General features: G+C 41.6%; 1 non-coding gene across 1 annotated transcript; it reads right to left on the reverse strand.

Moving 5' to 3' along the window:
• Positions 1 to 15,076: 15,076 nt before the first annotated feature.
• On the reverse strand, positions 15,077 to 15,149 carry TRNAK-CUU (transfer RNA lysine (anticodon CUU)). The gene has a single exon. It is a non-coding gene; the product is annotated as a tRNA-Lys (tRNA).
• Between the last annotated feature and the right edge of the window lie 372 nt (positions 15,150 to 15,521).

A 15,521-nucleotide genomic window follows, 5' to 3' on the forward strand; every position in this document is an offset into this window, starting at 1 on the left:
TTTCTCCGAGCCCTCTTCCTCAGAAAAGCAACAAACACCGAACCAAGACTATGCCGTGCGGCAACGGCACCCTCTCCCGTTTTAGCGCTTGCCTAAGGCTTCCTGGTGACTCAGAGGGTAAAGCGTCTGTCCGCAATGTGGGAGACCCGGGTTCGATCCCTGGGTCGGCTCGATCCCCTGGAGAAGGAAATGGCAACCCACTCCAGTATTCTTTCCTGGAGAATCCCATGGACTGAGGGGCCTGGTAGGCTACAGTAGACCGGGTCGCAAAGAGTCGGACACGACTGCGCGACTTTTTTTTTTAAACGCTTTCCCTTCAAGGGATTTTTCTTCCAATAACCCACTGAAATAACCCGCAGGAATGCACTCCCCCTCCCCCACCCCCACCCCCACCCCGCGCAAAGTCCTGCCTGCCACCTCCTGGAGCACAGCCCTTGCTAACCCCAGCCCCCCAAATCTGAAACACCTGGAGCCGGCCTCCCACTCCTTTGTTACCTAGCCCAAGCTCTTTAAGGACGGGCCAATAAATCAGGAGCCAAGTTGTTGGAAGGAAGAATAACGATTTTAATCCGAAAGCCAGTAAAAGAGAAAGGAGAACAGACTCAGACTCAAAAAGCAAAATCTCCAATTCAACAACTCCTATTATAAGGAAGAAGGGGAGAGAAGGCCGGGGCTGCAGCCCTGACCAGTGGCTGAGCAGGACCGCTGCTGGTGGCTTAATAACAGTTACTCCCTTTCGGGAGGCCCCACCATGGTGCCCACCAGTGGCTGATTTGTTGTTATTTAGTCACTAATAGTGTCAGACTCTGCCACCCCTAGACTGCAGCAGTCAGACTTTCCTGTCCTTCATTATCTCCCAGAGTTTGCTCAAACTGATGTCCATTGAGTTGGTGATGCCATCCAAACATCTCATCCTGTCACCCCCTTCTCCTCCTGCCCTCAATCTTCCCTAGTATCAGAGTCTTTTCCAACAAGTCTGCTCTTCTCATCAGGTGGCCAAAGTATTGGAGCTTCAACTTTAGTATCAGTCCTTCCAATGAATATTCAGGGTTGATTTCCTTTAGGATTCACTGGTGTGATCTCCTTGCTGTCCAAAGGACTCTCAAGAGTCTTCTCTAGCACAACAGTTTGAAAGCATAAATTCTTTGGTGCTCAGCCTTTATGGTCCAACTCTCACATCCATACATGACTACCAGAAAAATCATAGTTTTGACTAGATGGACCTTTGTTGGCAAAGTGATGTCTCTGCTTTTTAATACACTGTCTACATTTGTCATAGCTTTTCTTCCAAGGACCAAGCATCTTTTAATTTCACGGCTGATTTTGGAGCCCAAGAAAATACAGTCTGTTACTGTTTCCATTTTTTCCCCATTTTTTGCCACGAAGGGATGGGATCAGATGCCCTGATCTTAGTTTTTTGAATATTGAATTTTAAGCCAGCTTTTTCACGCCCCTCTCTCATCTTCATCAAGAGGCTCCTTAGTTCCTCTTTGCTTTCTGCCATTAGGGTGGTGTCAACTGCATATCTGAGGTTATTGGTATTTCTCTGGGCAATCTTGATTTCAGCTTGTACTTCATCCAGCCTGGCATTTCACATGATGTATACTCTGCATATAAGTTAAATAAGCAGGGTGACAATATACAGCCTTGACGTGCCCCTTTCCCAATTTTGAATCAGTCCATTGTTCCACCTCCAGTTCTAACTGTTGTTTCTTGACCAGAATACAGGTTTCTCAGGAGGCAGCTAAGATGGTCTAGTATTCCCATCTCTTTAAGAATTTTGTACCGTTTGTTGTGACCCACACAGTCAAAGACTTTAGCATAATCAGTGATGCAGAAGTAGATGCTGTTTTGGAATTCCCTCACTTTTTCTATGCTTCAGCGGATGTTGGCAATATGATCTCTGGTTCCTCTTGCTTTTCTAAATCCAGCTTGTACATCTGGAAGTTCTCAGTTCACATAACTGTTGAAGCCTAGCTTGAAGGATTTTGAGCATAATCTCGCTGGCATGTGAAATGTGTACAGTTGTGTGGTAGTTTGAAGATTCCTTGGCATTACCCTTCTTTGGGATTGGAATGACAACTGACATTTTCCTGTCCTGTGGCCACTGCTGAGTTTTCCAAATTTGCTGGCATATTGAGTGCAGCACTTTCACAGCACCGTCTTTTTGGATTTGAAATAGCTCAGCTGGAATTCCATCACCTCTACTAGCTTTGTTTGTGGTGATGCTTCCCAAGGCCCACTTGACTTCACAAAGGATTAGAAGTCCATTAGGTGCCTTTTTCCTGGGGCTCAGAGTCATGCTCCTGGAATTTAGACTTCTGGTCCTGCTTCAGCACCATTTATAAGTGATTGGCCAGTGCCTCCTCCTCCCACCACTGCTGACTACCTGTCCTATGCTTTGCCCTACTTAACTCCCGCTTTGGACACTCCTCTGAGCTCGATTTGCCTAGGCCCCTTGAGCAGACAGGCCTTTCAGGGCTCCTGCCCCAGCACCACCCCCAGGGCATGCCAGGATTGGTAGCTCCAAGGAGCTTGAGCAGGGCAGGGCGGGGAAGGGGCGGTGGTCTCTTGCCATCCTCCACCCGCTAATTCTCTCCCCCCACCCCCACCCCAGGGCCACCTGAGGTTATTAAAGACTAAGTTTGATTTTGTGTGTTGGGGCTAGGGGAAGGGAAACAATGCCTTACCCGCAGTAAAAGGATGGAAGAGGTCCAACTGCAGAAGCACACGTGCAGTATGGGACCACAATGATGTGGAATTCCAATGGCCAAAAAGAGAAAGCTGCATCTGAAGCCTACTTGCGACAGCACCATGAGTAGTTCCTACATTGTTGTTGTTTAGTCACTAAGCCGTGTCCGACTCTTTGTGACCCCATGGACTGCTGCACGCCAGGGCTTCCCTCTCCTTCACTGTCTCCCAGAGTTTGCTCAAACTCATGTCCATTGAGTCAGTGATGCTATCCAATCATCTTGTTCTGTCACCCTCTTCTCCTCTGGCCCTCAATCTTTCCCAGCATCAGGGTCTTTTCTAATGAGTCAGCTCTTCACATCAGGTGGCCAAAGTATTGGAGCTTCAGCTTCAGCATCAGTTCTTCCAATGAATATTCAGGATTGATTTCCTTTAGGATTGACCGGTTTGTTCTCTTTGCAGTCCAAGAGACTCTCAATTCCTGCATCAGTTTAGTTCAGTTCACTCCCTCAGTCCTGTCTGACTCTTTGCGACCCCATGAACTGCAGCACGCCAGGCCTCCCTGTCCATCACCAACTCCCGGGGTTCACCCAAACTCATGTGCATCAAGTTGGTGATGCAATCCAGCCATCTCATCCTCTGTCGGCCCCTTCTCCTCCTGCCCCCAATCCCTCCCAGCATCAGAGTCGTTTCCAATGAGTCGACTCTTCGCACGAGGTGGCCAAGTATTGGAGTTTCAGCCTCAGCATCAGTCCTTCCAATTAACACCCAGGAGGGGTCTCCTTTAGAATGGACTGGTTGGATCTCCTTGCAGTCCAAGGGACTCTCAAGAGTCTTCTCCAACACCACAGTTCAAAAGCAGCAATTCTTCAGTGCTCAGCTTTCTTCACAGTCCAACTCTCACATCCATACATGACCACTGGAAAAACCATAGCCTTGACTAGATGGACCTTTGTTGGCAAAGTAATATCTCTGCTTTTGAATATGCTGTCTAGGTTAGTCATAACTTTCCTTCCAAGGAGTGAGCGTCTTTTAATTTCATGGCTGCAATCACCATCTGTAGTGATTTTGGAGCCCCCAAAATATTAAGTCTGACACGGTTTCCACTGTTTCCACATCTATTTCCCATGAAGTGATGGGACCAGATGCCATGATCTTCGTTTTCTGAATGTTGAGATTTAAGCCAACTTCTTCACTCTCCTCTTTCACTTTCATCAAGAGGCTTTTTAGTTCCTCTTCACTTTCTGCCATAAGGGTGGTTTCATCTGCATATCTGAAGTTATTGATATTTTTCCCGGCAATCTTGATTGCAGCTTGTGCTTCTTCCAGCCCGGTGTTTCTCATGATGTACTCTGCATATAAGTTAAATAAGCAGGGTGACAATATACAGCCTTGACATACTCCCTTTCTGTCGTTCCATGTCCAGTTCTAACTGTTGCTTCCTGATCTGCATATAGGTTTCTCAAGAGGCAGGTCAGGTGGTCTGGTATTCCCATCTTTTGAAGAATTTTACACAGTTTATTGTGATCCACACAGTCAAAGGCTTTGGCATAATCAATGAAGCAGAAATAGATATTTTTCTAGACTTTCTTGCTTTTTCCATGATCCAGCAGATGTTGACAATTTGATCTCTGGTTCCTCTGCCTTTTCTAAAACCAGCTTGAACATCTGGAAGTTCACAGTTCACATATCACTGAAGCCTGGCTTGGAGAATTTTGAGCATTACTTTACTAGCGTGTGAGATGAGTGCAATTGTGCAGTAGTTTGAGCATTCTTTGGCATTGCCTTTCTTTGGGATTGGAATGAAAACTGACCTTTTCCAGTCCTGTGGCCACTGCTGAGTTTTCCAAATTTGCTGGCATATTGAGTGCAGCACTTTCACAGCATCATCTTTCAGGATTTGAAATAGCTCCACTGGAATTCTATCAACTCCACTAGCTTTGTTCGTAGTGATACTTTCTAAGGCCCACTTGACTTCACATTCCAGGATGTCTGGCTCTAGGTGAGTGATCACACCATCATGATTATCTGGGTGGTGAAGATCTTTTTGTACAGTTCTTCTGTGTATTCTTGCCACCTCTTCTTAATATCTTCTGCTTCTGTTAGGTCCATACCATTTCTGTCCTTTATCGAGCCCATCTTTGCATGAAATGTTCCCTTAGTATCTCTAATTTTCTTGAAGAGATCTCTAGTCTTTCCCATTCTATTGTTTTCCTCTCTTTCTTTGCATTGATCGCTGAGGAAGACCTTCTTATCTCTTCTTGCTATTCTTTGGAACTCTGCATTCAGATGCTTATATCTTTCCTTTTCTCCTTTGCTTTTCACTTCCCTTCTTTTCACAGCTATTTGTAAGGCCTCCTCAGACAGCCATTTTGCTTTTTTGCATTTCTTTTCCATGGAGATGGTATTGATCCCTGTCTCCTGCACAGTATCATGAACCTCATTCCATAGTTCATCAGGCACTCTATCTATCAGATCTAGGCCCTTAAATCTATTTCTCACTTCCACTGTATAATCATAAGGGATTTGATTTAGGTCATACCTGAATGATCTGGTGGTTTTCCCTACTTTCTTCAATTTAAGTCTGAATTTGACTATAAGGAGTTCATGATTTGAGCCACAGGTCAGCTCCCAGTCTTGTTTTTGCTGACTGTATAGAGCTTCTCCATCTTTGGCTGTGAAGAATATAATTAATCTGGTTTCAGTGTTGACCATCTGGTGATGTCCATGTGTAGAGTCTTCTCTTGTGTTGTGGGAAGAGGGTGTTTGCTATGACCCAGTGTGTTCTCTTGGCAAAACTCTATTAGCCTTTGCCCTGCTTCATTCCGTATTCCAAGGCCAAATTTGCCTGTTACTACAGGTGTTTCTTGACTTCCTACTTTTGCATTCCAGTCCCCTATAATCAAAAGGACATCTTTTTTGGGTGTTAGTTCTAAAAGGTCTTGTAGGTCTTCATAGAACCGTTCAACTTCAACTTCTTCAGTGTTACTGGTTGGGGCATAGGCTTGGATCACTGTGATATTGAATGGTTTGCCTTGGAAATGAACAGAGATCATTCTGTCATTTTTGAGATTGCATCCAAGTACTGCATTTCAGACTCTTTTGTTGACCATTATGTCCACTCCATTTCTTCTAAGGGATTCCTCCCACAGTAGTAAATATAATGGTCATCTGAGTTAAATTCAACCTATCCAGTCCACCATAGTTCACTGATTGCTAAAATGTCAACATTCACTCTTGCCATCTCTTGCTTGACCACTTCCAATTTGCCTTGATTCATGGACCTGACATTCCAGGTTCCTATGCAATATTGCTCTTTACAGCATCAGACCTTGCTTCTATCACTAGTCACATCCACCACTGGGTATTGTTTTTGCTTTGGCTCCATCTCTTCATTCTTTCTGGAGTTATTTCTCCACTGATCTCCAGTAGCGTATTGGGTACCTACGAACCTGGGGAGTTCCCCTTTCAGTATCCTATCATTTTGCCTTTTCATACTGTTCATGGGGTTCTCAAGGCAAGAGTACTGAGGTAGTTTGCCATTCCCTTCTCCAGTGGACCACATTCTGTCAGACCTCTCCACCATAACCCGCCTGTCTTGGGTGGCCCCACATGGCATGGCTTAGTTTCATTGAGTTAGACAAGGCTGTTGTTCGTGTGATCAGATTGGTTAGTTCTCTGCAATTATGGTTTCAGTGTGTCTGCCCTCTGATGCCCTCTCACACTCCTACCGTCTCACTTGGGTTTCTCTTACCTTGGACATGGGGTATCTGCATAGGAAATTCCTGCATAGAAAAGCGTTAAGGCTAGCAATCTGACTGAAAAAGGATAGGTAATGAAGTCTGCATCTAGAAATGTCATTGTTTACCAAGTTCCCTGCCAGTTTATTTAGTCCTCTGACGGCCATTTGTCAGGTCCTCCTCCTCCCCTTCTCCAGCCTGGATCACACGGAAGTGAAAACAAAGCGGGAGACGCTAGGCAGGCTTGGGGTTTTACAGCTTTTTGAGCTAGTGGACTTTTGGCCACCTCCAAGAGATGCTAATGTGAATACCACATTGAAACACTCGGTGGTGTGGGTGGGGGCTCTCAGGAGCTCTAGTCCTTTAATGTCTCAGCTCAGAGAGAATTCAGGGAGGGGCAAGGTGATAGATAAGGGGTTTATTTTGGTACTGATGAACCTATTTGCAGGGCAGGAATAGAGACACAGATGTACAGAATGGACTTGTGGACACAGTGAGGGAAGGAGATGGTAGGATGAACTGAGAGTAGCACTGAAATATATACATTACCATGAGTGAAATAGCTAGCTGGTGGGAAGCTGCTATATAACAGGGACCTCTGCCCAGTGCTCTGTGATGACCTAGAGGGGTGGGAAGGTGTGTGGAATGGGAGGGAGGTTCAAGAGAGGAGGATACATGTATATTTATGGCTTATTCCCATTGTTGTAGGGTAGAAACCAACAGCATTGTAAAGCAATTATCCTCCAATTAAAAACAAATTTAAGAAATTGAGCTTTTTTCTAAAAAAAAAAAAAAAGTGATTTATTAGAATAGGAATTTGTGAGGCTTACACAAGGGTGGATGAGAGGGTGCTAAGCCCCAAGAACTTACTTGGCTACAGTTTTATAAACAAAGGAAAACGGGGTGGAGGGCGGTGGGCAGGAAAGACCACCTTCTTCCTCATTCTTGAGTAGGCATCATACTTCCATCATCAGTTCTCCAGGTTGGGCAAGGGAGTTTTCTCCCTTGGTCAAGCCAGGACTGTCATCGCACTATGGAAAAATTTTTTCAAGTCAGTACAATGAGGGTCTTTACTTTGAAGTGTCACCTTTCCATAAATTATTGTTTTTTGTATGTGTGTGTGCGCGCAGAGAGTATGTCCTAGGGATCATTAACTTATTGAGCTCACTGGGCAGAATATGGGTCTCATGCCACCATTGTTTTATTGGGTTGGGGCATGTCCCATGCTTCCGATGCATAGTTTTTGTTGCTAAGCCAGCCTGCTTGGTTTTATGGTCAAGAACTGCTTTCTTGAGTAATCATTAACTTACAGGGGTCTCCCATACTTTTTCTTTACTTACAATCCCCTAATGGGATTAACTATTTAATCACCTACTATTTGTTCCTTTACTGTGTCCCTATCATTGTTATACTGATGTCGGGGCTCTGCACACCCCTATTTGTGCAATTTTCTGTCACCTATTTTCTTTCAGCTATTATTGAATATACACGCAATTTAGATGAATTTCATCTTGTCATACCCCTGTTCCAAAAGTCTGTAATTTACTCAGCTGCAAAATGGGGAGACCAATAGCACCTTTCCATTGATTTACTATGAAATTGCATGGAAAGGGCTTCCCAGGTGGCATAGTGGTAAAGAATCTGCCTGCCAATGCAGGAGACACAAGAGAAGCAGATTCAATCCCTGGGTCAGGAAGATCCACTGGAGGAGGAAATGGCAACCTACTCCAGTATTCTTGTCTGGAAAATTCCATGGACAGAGGAGCCTTGTGGGCCACAGTCCATGGGGTCGCTAAGAGCTGGACACCGCTGAGCACGCACACACCTTCCTTTCGTGGAAAGGCTTAGCGAGGCACTGAACAGTGAATTGGTGCTCAACAAATATTACGGAGGATAAATCCCAAAGTACTTAGTTTGGCATTTTAAGTCCCTCCACAAATAGTCCCCACCCTTCCTCCAGGCTTCATTCTTGTCTCCATGCCTTTTCTAAACCCTCCCCTGAACATATTATGCACCCCATGAATTCTCTATTTATCTGACTCCAAGTTCTCCTTCAATCTTCCTTTAACACAACTCCTTCTTTGACCACAGAAACCCACAAAGAATCCTCACTCCGTCTCTCTGTACAGAATCTGGTCTGCACTACTTCTTAGAGTACACAAAAAGGGGGCAAGGGCCTCTCTGTGACCCGTCTTTGTGACCACCAAAACTCTGAAGTACACTTCTTTTTTTAAAATTTTTTGAATACAAAATATTTTAAAGTAATCCAATAATTCAATTTTTAATATAAAAATGAAGACAGTGAAAAGTGTCTTTCATACTTCAGTCCCTTATCTGCCCCTTCCCCATCAAAGGTACTATTCTTATAAGTTGTTTGAGTATCTTAGCATCCACATTGTGTTCTTTCTCCATTTATATTAAAATCAAAGTTTTTGCTTTATGTTTTAATTATTCAAGTACTATTTGAATATTTGAGTCATCCACGATGCAACAATTCAGAGATATAAAATACAGGGCAAAAGTTGAGGTAAGGACTCCTTTTATTTTCCCTCATTTACTCCCCCACCCCCACCCCCATCATTTTGCATGGACACTTTTCTATGCTCCCTAATTGCTTTTTCTTTTTCTATAAATGGACTATATATATTGTTCTGTGTCTTCTTCTTTTTTAACTTCATGATATGGCTTAGAGGTCACTCCAATTGCATATGTGTCCTCACATTTTTAACTGTTCATGACATACTATAGTATAAATAGATCATATTTATCTAAATTTGGGCTTCCTAGGTGGTGCTAGTGGTAAATTAGCAGGCTAGTGCCTGCCAATGCAGAAGACATAAGAGACACAGGTTTGATCCCTGGGTGGGGAAGATGCCCTGGAGGAGGAAATGGCAACCCACTCAGTATTCTTGCCTGGAGAATCCCACGGTCAGAGGAGGCTGGTGGGCTACCGTCCATAGAGTCACAAAGAGTCGGACACGACTGAAGTGACTCGGCTTGCATGCATCTAACCTTAGTTCTGTTGCCGGACATTTAGGTTGCCTTCAGTTTTTCATTGTTAGAAATACATGCCTTTCAACCTTAACCTTTGTGCACATTGTTTTTATATTTTTAGGACCTTATATGCAGAATGACTGAGTCAAAGACTGGACATTTTAAGCTTAGGAAAGCCTTCATCAACTTACATTTCAACCAGCAGTTAAAGAGAGCTTGTTTTCCCACATCTTTACCATACATAGTATTACCAGTCTGTAAACACTTGTTTTAATATAAGAGTAAGTCATTTGTGTAAAGGAAGCCAGACATTAAAGACAATATACTTTAACAATGGTGTTAGAAATCAGGATAAGTGGTTAACTGGTGAAGAAGAGGAATTGACTAGAAAGGGGCTTTAGGGACTTCAGGGTTCTGGGAATGTTCTAAAACCTTAACCTGATGTGATTATATGGGTGTTTACAAATGTAAAAATTCATCAAGTTGTACACTTATGAATCATGCACTTTACCATATCTATATTTTTAAACAGAGAGTCTTTTAAATTAATTAATTTATGTATTCATTTGGCCGCACCGGGTCTTAGTTGCAGCACACAAGATCTTTAGTTGTGGCATGCAAACTCTTGGTTGTAGCATGTGAGTTCTAGTTTCCTGATCAGAGCTAAAACCCCTGCTCCATGCATTGGGAATGTAGTGTCTTAGCCACTGGACCACCAGGGAAGTCCCTATCATGTCTATACCATAAAAAATATTTTTTAAATCACTTTATTTTATATTTTATTATGAAAATTTCAAACATACAGGAAAGTAGAAAAAACAATATATTACATATCATCTCAATTCAACAATTGTGAATGTTTTCCCATATTTGGCGTATATATACATATCTGTGTTTGTATGTGTGTAAGACATCAGGACCTATTACACTTGATTTCTTCAGTATGTACTTCCAAAATAGAAAAGCATTCTCTCCTACATACCACAATACCGTTATTATACCCAACACAATTAACAATAATTCCCTAAATTCATATCATTCCCATTTCACATTTCCTCACTTGTTCCTAGAATATTTTTATCTCTGTTTGTTTATTGCTTGTTAAAATAAGATCCATTAAATGACAAGGTATTGCATTTGGTTGTTAAATTTTAAAGTCTTTTCAGATCTAGGCAGGAAGTTCTTAAAGTAGGTGTCCCTGTATACAATTCAAAGGGTTCATGAACTTGGATGGGGGAAAAAAATACATCTTTATTTTCATCAAATTCAAAGTGAAATTTAGTATTTCCTTTCATGATAAATTGGGAAGATCCCCTGGAGAAGGAAATGGCAATCCACTCCAGTACTCTTGCCTGGAAAATCCCATGGACAGAGGAGCCTGGTGGGCTACAGTCTGTGGGGTCTCAAACAGTCAGAAACGACTGAGCGACTTCACTTTCATGATAAATGAAGATAACAAAACTGATAACATCGCTAGCACCTGTGGCTTTGTCACGATAAAAATGAGATGTTTTGTATCACTTGAGTTCTTGCGTATATTTCAGAAATACTATTTAGTCATCATTACTTTGAAATTACTGTAATTATTAGACCTGTTTCTAGATCATATTTGTTGTTCAGTCACTAAGTTGTGTTGGACTTTCAGCAACACCATGGTCTGTAGCCCACCAGGCTCCTCTGTCCATGTGGGCTTTCCAGGCAAGAATACTGGAGTGTGTTGCCATTTCCTTCTCCAGGGGGTCTTCCTGACCCAGGAACCTAACCTACATGTCCTGCATTGGCAGGCAGATTCTTTAGCACTGAGCCACCAAAATGAAGCATGTACCTTACTATAGCATATTTTAAAATATTTTCATAACTGTACATGAGTGTCAGGACTTCCCTGGTGGCTCAGTGGTAAAGAATCCACCTGCCAATGCAGGAGATGTAGGTTAGATCCCTGGATCAGGAAGATCCCCTAGAGAACGAAATGGCAACCCACTCCAATATTCTTATGTGGAAAATCCTATGGACCGAGGAACCTGGAGGGCTACAGTCCATGGGGTGGCAAAGAGTTGGACACCACTCAGCAACTAAGCAAGAATAACAACAATTTCAATATAATTGTTTTTCTTTATAATCCTATGTTTTTATATTTTATACATTTAAAAGCATTCTGGAAAAACAGTTCATTGGCTTCACTGGACTGCCACGGGAGTGAGAGGGGAGCCCTTGACACAAAAAACAGTCCATCCACACACATATACTTTATTATTTGTGGTTCATGACATTTGCCTTTTGAAGAAACTGATTCTTTTGAATGTCTGACAATCTGCATTTGTCTGTTTATTCATGGGGTTACTGAACTCATTTCACTTTTCCTATATTTCCTATAAACTTAAGTCACATCTAAAGACTCAATTAGATCTAAGTTGAGAGTTTTTGACAAGAACAATTTATAGGTGATGCTCTGCACTTGTCATTGCAACATATCAGGAGGTACATGATGTCTGGTTGTCTCATTAGTGATGCTAAATTTGATCACTGGGCTAAGGAGGTTAAGATACTTTCATTTTTGCATAATGAGACAGTATGTAAATGAATAGAAATTTAAAACTATAAACAAGAGTAAAGGGAACTGTACAATGAACCCTGGCATACTCCTCTCTGAGCCTCCATCAGATCAGATCAGTCGCTCAATCGTGTCCGACTCTTTGCGACCCCATGAATCGCAGCAAGCCAGGCCTCCCTGTCCATCACCAACTCCCGGAGTTCACTGAGACTCACATCCATCGATTCAGTGATGCCATCCAGCCATCTCATAGCTATTAACATATGGCCAATCTTGTGTCTTTGGTACCCAATTATTCCACCCCTAGCAAAATACACACAAATTCCAAATATCATGTCTATTTCATTCCTAAACAAGTAAGTACATATCTCTAAAAAATAAGGGCTTTTCAAAAAACACAATAATACCATTATTGCATTTAAAAATAGCTCCTTAATATCTTCAATTATCCAGTCAGTGTTCAGATTCCCAGCATTGTCTCATGTGATCTTCTGATTCTATTGTGTATGTCAGATTATAATCTTATGACTGGTTGGTTCAAATCAGGATCCAAACACAGTCCATGCATTTCATTTAATTGAATTCATTCTATCTCTCTCTTCTTCTTGCCATTTACTTGTTGAAGAAACTGGACCACTGAGAATTAGCACAGTTTCTTAAAATGATTTATTTATTGAATAATTAAATATAAAGTCTCCAAGTATTCCATGGGAGAATAAAATGTGTTTAATTTAGTATATCTTTGAAAACATTCTTTTGGTACAAACTGTTATAAATCATTAGCCAACATAATGAATCACCAGTCAACAATAAGAAAATGTTGTCTGAGACTGCAGTCATTTCTAAATGCTACTTCTGATGGAGCTGTGATCATAATGTCCTCACTTGAGCTGAATGTAGGTCCACATCCAAACCATTGTTTTCCTACAGCTTTGGAAATTAAGGGAAATGAAGATGATGACAACTACTTAATATAAGGTATACTGAAATAAATTTAAAATCAAAATCACCTCCCAAAAGAACAATGATCATGTTAGTTTCCTGGGGCCATCATAACAAAATACCACAAACTGGATGGTTAAACACAAAATGTGGCCTCACAGTTCTGGAGGCTAGAAATCCAGGATCAAGGTGCTGGTAGGTTTGGTTCTTTCTGAGGGCCCTGAGGGAGAATCTGTCTCAGGATTTTCCCTAGCTTTTAGTTGTCCGCCGGCAAATTTTGGCATCCCTTGGCTTATAAACGAATCACCCTGATCTCTGCCTTTATTTCACATGGCATTCTCCCATGTGTCTACGTGTGCATTTCTGTGTGCATGGGGTGTCCATATTTCCCCCTTTTATAAAGACATCAGTCAAATTGGATTAAAAATGCAATCTACTCTGATATGACCTCATAACTAATTACATCTGTAACAACCCTATTTTCAAATGAGGTCACATTCTGAAGTCCTAGGGGTTAAAACTCCAGCATATGACTATCAGGAGGACTCAAATTCAACCCATAACAATGATCTTTAATTTAAAAAATGGATGTATATTTAAAAGTAAATATATCTTCATTGACTTCTTCATCAATTTACTAGCTTGCTTTTTCTCTGGCCGAGTTGCCTTTTTAAAAATTCTACTTCACCTACCATCACCTAGAGATTAATATTCCTTTGTAACAACAGAAGTATTTAGGGATCTTCATTTTTTATTGTGAAATTTTCCATGTGTTTCTTCCAAAGCCTGAAACTGTATCTTGAATTAATGATTATAACATATGGTCAGTGTGGAGAATGTTTGAGAATTGCAGGGAATACAGAAAATATTTAAGACAAGAAAAGAATTTTCATTTGTGAACATAAAAGCAAAGTTTTGACCTAAGGAATTGAGTTCTTTTAGGGAAACATACTAATGAAAAGATAATTACTTGCTTTGAAGGTTTGGTTTTTTTTTTTTGAGTTATAGTTTATTTACAGTGTTGTGTTAATTTCTGCTATACAACAAATTGATTCAGTTATACATACATATACATGTATATACACACACATGTATGTACACATACTTCCCTTGTGGCTCAGATGGTAAAGAATCTTCCTGCAATGCAGGATCCCTGGGTCAGGAAGATCCCCTGGAGAAGGAAATGGCAACCCACTCCAGTATTCTTTCCTGCCTGGAGAATCCCATGGACAAAGGAGCCTGGTGCCTCAGTTCATGGGGTTGCAAAGAGTCTGACTGAGCGACTATCACTCAGCACTCAAACAGACACATATATTTACCTGCTTTTTTTACTGTTTTCCATTATGGTTTATCACAGGATATTAAATGAAATATGAGACTCCAAAATTGCTGCAGTTTGGATCACTAACTTAGGAAAAAAAGGATTAAGTCCTGTGTCTGTCCACAATAGCTACCTGATTAACTAATCACTAAAACAATCTTACAGTGGTTTAAGTGAAGCCCCTCAGTTGTGTCTGACTGTTTGCAACCCCATGGACTGTAGCCTACCAGTAATGGAGTGGGTTGCCATTTCCTTCTCCAGAGGATCTTCCCAACCCAGGGACCAAACCCAGGTCTCACACATTGCCGGCAGGCGCTTTACCATCTGAGCCACCAGAGGAGCCACAGTGGTTTAAATAGCCCATAAAAACCACAAGCCCTTCCCATACGCCAAAGTAAATTAATTTACTTAGAGGAATTCAAGGATATGAAATGAATATGCATAGGAAACCCTGTGAATCAAAGCTGATATCCAAACTAATTTTCGCGTATGGCAGAGCATAAAGTAAAAACTATGCATTTCAAACATCTTGACAGAGATCACTTCAACCCTACAATTTCATTAATTTTTCATGTCCTCTATCTCTTAACCTTTGGCATTCCACTGCCTTTCAAATAGACCACTCAGTAACAAATACTTCTCTACACATATACTCTTTAACTGTGTATTTATAATCTGAAATTGTTTTCTAGTTTTAATGTTTCCTTTTTAAACTTGTTCAGTTTTAGCAGTTTTTAATGTATTGTTTGAAAACAAGAACTTTTGGTTTGAGGTCACTTTTTAGAGATGGTGAGAACTGATAACTGATATCACGTTGGAAAGACATCATAAAGCAACCGCCCAACGTGGGGCTCGAACCCACGACCCTGGGATTAAGAGTCCCATGCTCTACCGACTGAGCTAGCCGGGCAGTTGATGATCTACCTTTTTCTTAGGTCCTTTCAAAAATATCAAGATTATTTTAACCTGTTTTAAGACTTGCATGTAAATTTTTTCTCATAATTTTTTCGGTAAAGTTTTCTTTTTTTTTCTTTTTTAACTACTCTCAAAACTGTGTTTCATTTCTGATTGTGTGCATGGAAACTTATACTATTTTAAAAAGTATATAAACGGCCCTCTAGCGGTGAGCGATGAAGGGGACTGATGCAAACGACCCCGAAGCGGAAGTGAGCGTAGGGTGCCTGCTGTTTATCCCGGAGATCTCTGCTGGCAGAGCGCTCACCCCTGCAGCTCCGGGGACCCAGAACGTCCTCGACACCTCCGTGGCCAGACACAACATCTG

The sequence above is a fragment of the Bos javanicus genome, chromosome 21, assembly GCF_032452875.1.
Source record: "Bos javanicus breed banteng chromosome 21, ARS-OSU_banteng_1.0, whole genome shotgun sequence".
In the NCBI taxonomy this organism is placed as follows: Eukaryota; Metazoa; Chordata; class Mammalia; order Artiodactyla; family Bovidae; genus Bos; species Bos javanicus.